This window comes from Microtus ochrogaster, chromosome 2, assembly GCF_000317375.1.
Source record: "Microtus ochrogaster isolate Prairie Vole_2 chromosome 2, MicOch1.0, whole genome shotgun sequence".
NCBI lineage: Eukaryota > Metazoa > Chordata > Mammalia > Rodentia > Cricetidae > Microtus > Microtus ochrogaster.
In genome coordinates this window covers 35,332,549-35,337,856 of record NC_022010.1, presented here as the reverse complement: position 1 = coordinate 35,337,856, position 5,308 = coordinate 35,332,549, and positions in this window count along the sequence as shown.

Below are 5,308 nucleotides of genomic sequence, written 5' to 3'. Positions count from 1 at the left end.
TTCCTTCACCTCTCTTTGGTACCAACAGATGGGGAGCAATTCTATAAAATATACATATACACCTGAGAATATCTAGGTATGTAGCCAGGGAGGCTGAAAGCAATAGGGTCAAATGCCATCAGACATAGAAGTTGAGACACTTCCCCCTCTTCGCTCAGATTTGCAAAGAGGCGGGGCATTTCTTCCTTTCAGCCAATGAGAGTCTTCAAGTCCCTAGAGCATCATAAACAGTCAGTTCTAACCAGCTGGGCATCCTCTCTAAAACTGTTCTTCCTCTCTGTCACAGTTTGAGAGCCCCTGACGTAGAGTGGCCGCACTTGTTGCCAATTTGTAGGCATCTCCGAACTTTTGATCCTGCTCGTGATTGGGTGTTGGCATGAACGGCGTCAGAGGTTAATCTCAGGAGCCAAGGCTTGTGTCATTGAGCTAATAAATGTCCGTCTCTCTTCAGCTGTGTAACACCGCCTCGTATCTGGATCCTGGTTTGATTTGAGAGCTTCTGTCCCTGCTACTGGGGCTAGAGTGTTTTGCAGAGAACCTTAGGAGAGTCTTTTTTTTTCTGTCTTCTCCCCACCCCCCTCCTCCCTTGAGTCTCCCTTTCAGCCAACCGCCTGTTGTGGTCACAATCTCAAATAGCAAAGACAGGGAAATTCCTTGATTATATTTAACCTAGAACTCACTCTTCGTTTCAACTACAGAGAGAGTTATCATGCCTACGTCCCTAGAATTTTTTTCTGCCCCAAATAAAAGAGACTGGACTCTTTGATTTTATCCATACAGATATAAGTAACAGCATTTTAAAATGTGGTAGTAAAATAGAAATGGATACTTTATTTTATAAGGTTTTTGTATTAATTTTTCCTTTGGATATTTACTTAGAATTATTTCAAATTAACTCTCATTGGAAAATAACAAAACCTTTTTTAAACTCTATCGGTCTGTTTCACTCTCTTAGGTCTCATATTTGCTGCTTTTAATCCCTTTTGACCTACTTTGTTATAAAATAATATTGTTTATAATTCAATAATTAATATATTATCAGACAAAGTTGCCGTGAAGATTAATTTGTTTCCTTTTTGAATGTAGGCTGTAAGCCTATCCTGGCCCTGTGGATTTAGAGATTGAATGAAATATGATTCAGAAGCTAAATAGGAATAGAGTCCAACAGGGAAATAAAAACGGTGTGCCCAAGTGTCACTGACATGGCAAGCACACATCTCCATTCATGCTGTAACCGTAGCCACCTGCAAAGGAGTGACATCAGAAAATGTCAAAGTTGTGAGACAAGCCACTGGGAAAGCTGACATTTTCTGTAAGGAGTTCTGGTTCAAAATGTGTTCGTAAAGATGTTTGATTTGTTGCTCCAGCCAGGGAGAAGCTATTTAAAACTTGACATTCTCTTCCTTTCCTGAGACTGAGAGTGTCTAACATCTGTGAATTGTGAAACTCACGCACATGCTGGCCCAAGCCCCAGCCAAGTCAGACAGCTTGCTCTAAAAACATGGGAAACTTGAAGCAAAGATCACTTCACTAATTAATTATAGACTTGCTCATTGGCATTGAAGCGTTCGGCTTTCTTCCTCTCAGCAAATCCAGACGACCTAATTGCAACGTTCTCAAAGTGAGAAGAGGCTGTGCCCTGTGACCATGGGGGAGCTCCATCACATAGGACCTGAGTCTTTGGAGGCAGAGGTGGGCTGATTTCCTGTTCAAAGACAGCCTGACCTGTCCCCAAAATGCAAGAATGGGGGATATAGTTCAGTGCCAAAGCACGTGTCTAGGGTGAAAAGGCCCCGGGTTCAGTGCTCAATTCTGAAAAGCAAGGAAGAGTAAGACTATGATTTCAATGGTAGAGTTTCCAAAGTGTTAATAAACCTGGGAAGTAATTTGGATTTTTTTTTTTCATGTAGAGCCATAGAATCTGGCTCTTTAATTCTAGGGTGGGGTTTGAGATGATGCTTCTAACTCTGGCCAGGGTGGTTGCCCATAGGATCAGAGTCTGAAGTGGTGAGATCTGTACTTGCTGCTGGTTGGCTATTAATAATTGAGTGTTTGCTGGAAAGAAAAAAAGAGTTTGTTAAAATAGTTTACATTAACTTTCCAAGTCATAGACTTCCACATGCTCATTTTTCAGGCATCTTTTAGAATTTTTTTGCTTACAGTTTACAGCTAAATTTGAAAGGTTTGTGTCTAAAATAACTTAAAGTACATGCCATTTCATCAACAGTTGTTACAAAAAAAATCACTAAATTTGTTTAGGTAAAGAAGACAAATTACTAAGTGCCAATAAATTTTATAGAAAAGCAGTAAAAAATAAAAATAAAAAAGGATATTGGTTCCTATTGTGTAATGGTAATAAACAGAATTAACCTGATTTAGAGAAAAGCAAACTCCCGAGGATTCAGCAACATATCTACAATATATGAGCATCCATGTCCTGAGAAAATACGTGACAATTATCTTGCAATTATTATACCTGCTTCATTTCTGTATTGCGCCACCCCCCCAGACACTCAAGTTATTCCCCAAATGTGTAAATTATTTCTCTGAGATGCAAATTAGAAAATTTTCTGAGAGTTTGAAGTCTTTTAGTCGGAAAGTGGAATTGAATAGCTCACACAGACATCTAGGAGAAGGCAATGGCCTTTCCTACCTACGTGCTTGAGAGATGCCTGGGAATACCCTTGATTTGTATGAAGAGGGAATAAAGAGCACAGGGAAATGGCGGTGTTCAGGATGTGGCGCTCTGGACGTAATGTGACCCAGAGACATATGTCTGCTGGAAGCCGCGAATGTATCTGGCTTGATTCAGGTGTTCAGCACACAATCTCCCAAGCCTGTGTGGCGTTTACCTCACAACTGCCAGGCCTATCTGGTTCAGGCTGCACGCTTTTGTCATTATTCTGCTTTGGGTCCGGCTTTGTTTTCCACCAGAGATGTTCTCACACCTCATCTGTATAACCTTCAAAGAACAAATGGTTTCCGTGTCTCTTCAGGTAAAAGGAAACAACTTCATCACTCATGCTGTAAATCCTCACACTCAACGGCTATGGTTTGAGTATAAAACGTCCCCCAGAGGCTCATGGATTTCACCCTCATTTTGAGAGGCTTTAGGATCTTTGGGAAGTGGGGACTAGTAAAGGAAATGATTCTGTGGGCCTGGGCTTAAAGATTTATAAGCTAGTTCCATTGCCTGTCACATCTCTAGTTCCCAGTTCACCCTCACGTGAACAGGCAGCCTCATGCCACAGCCTCATGCCGCGGCCTCCACAGCTCTGACAGGCTCTGCTTGCTACTGTTCCTTTGTGCCTTGATTGCAAGTCTCGTCAAGACAGGGGAAAGAGTTCTGCCACGCGACAAGGGAATAAGAAGTGCAGGGTGGTGGAAAACAGATGCTACCATGAGCAGATTCCCCTAGTTTGTGACTGTGGCCACTGTTAATTAGAGAAGCTGAATTCAGAGTGATTCAACCTTAGGCACCATCCTGCCAAGCTCATTATGGCATATACCACTTGAGGCTATGGGAACAAATAAGGAACCTTCTAGACTACATGGTGGCAACTTTACCAAATATCACCACATGAAGGGACGATTGAGAATGATATTTTTCAACACCTAACCTCAGTTCAACCAATCTTTATCCATTGAAGGGGAAAGCTAGGCTCACTTTGGGAAGAGGGTCTTACAAACCCTCCCACCTTGCGCTCCATATTTCTTAAGGTTGCTCCAGTCTGACAGTGAGGCAGAGTAAAGGCGGGGCCGGGATTCCCGAGCTGTGATAGTGAGAAAGTGTTAATTCAGTGGAAAAGTGTTCTTTGCAGACCTAGCTCTGGGCTTTGGATTTGACCTTGAGCTTCTTGCAGGTCCTGGAATCCATCAAATGGAAATATTTATAGCTAAACTAATGACAAGAGTCTATTCAGAAGGGAGAAAAGGCTTCAGGGGGTTGTCCCGACGAAAGGGAAGTTTTGATTCAGAAGGCATACAAGGAAACACAGACGCCAATTAAGCAGGGAAGAGGTTGGCAGGTTCCCTAACAGACAAACCTGATACCCTCGAAGTCACACCCAGTGTCCAAAAGCAATGTGGGTGGGCTTCTCTTCCAGACGTACCCGAACAGCTGTGTGGGGGACGCTCCTCACTCCCACCCCCTCCTGCACTCAACGTCCACGTGAGCGGGAGATAAATAAGGAAACACAGGAAGTCCTTATTTGGTACTGCCCAGATTTGTTTTTCCGGAAGCATCTGTGAGATGCAAGACAAGATGTGCTTCTCCTCTACATGTTTCGGTGTGTGTTTCCTAAACGAATAACCCGCTTACATAACCACGGTTCAAGCATAGCAACCATGAAGTGCACATCCGTACAATTTTTTCCTTTCTGCGTCCGTTTACGGTCGCCTGTTGTGCCAATCATCCTGGAGAGTAGCAGAAAAGCCCCGCTTCGTGCGTTGCCCCGTTTAGTCTTTTCTCACCGCGAACAGCCCCTTCAGCTGCCTCACAGAACGGCTATTCGGAAAGATGACGGGCCAGTTGCTTGTTTTAGTTTGGGGGAGGAGGGCATTTTCTCCTGAGTAGATTCAGTTATTCACTTTGGGCAGAAACAGCATGAAAAGTGAGGCTCAATACACCAAATCAGGACTTGTGTGGCTTTTCAAATACCACCAGTGGATTTCCCCCGTTTAAACCCCAAAGAAACAGATCACTTTGAAGCTTTCACAGAAACTTCAAGACCTCGGGAAATTTTTCTGAGGTTCATTCACAATGTCATATACTTGGTAAGTTGGCTTCTATTGTGCGGAGTCACTAAAGGCTAGGGTCGCAGGCCACCACAGGATCACTTTAGGAATTGGCAAGAAAATACCTGGCTGGTTTCTGTAACAGAAATGAAAAATGGTACAGAAAAACAGTCACTTCAATATATACTTAAAACATAAGTTGTTTTTTATTATCCAGCCTATGTATATTATTCAGTACATATATTATATAGCATATGTCTGTATATATTATATGATATACAATTATACATATACTATACATGATATGGTTATTTTGAGAACATATGAAATAGAAATTATCTTAATTTTGGAGGACATAAGCACTCACATCTGTGAAGAACCACACACAGTAAGGATGTCTGTCAAGTTTCAAATGGGCACAATAGAAGAAAAGCCTAGGGAAGATTCTTTCCAAATCCAGGGACCCAAGACTATGGCGAGGAACTTCTTAAAAGCTATATAAACGTTTGATCCATCCAAGTATCTAAGTATATAAAGCCATTTGGCTACAAAAATCGTGCTTATAAGTTGC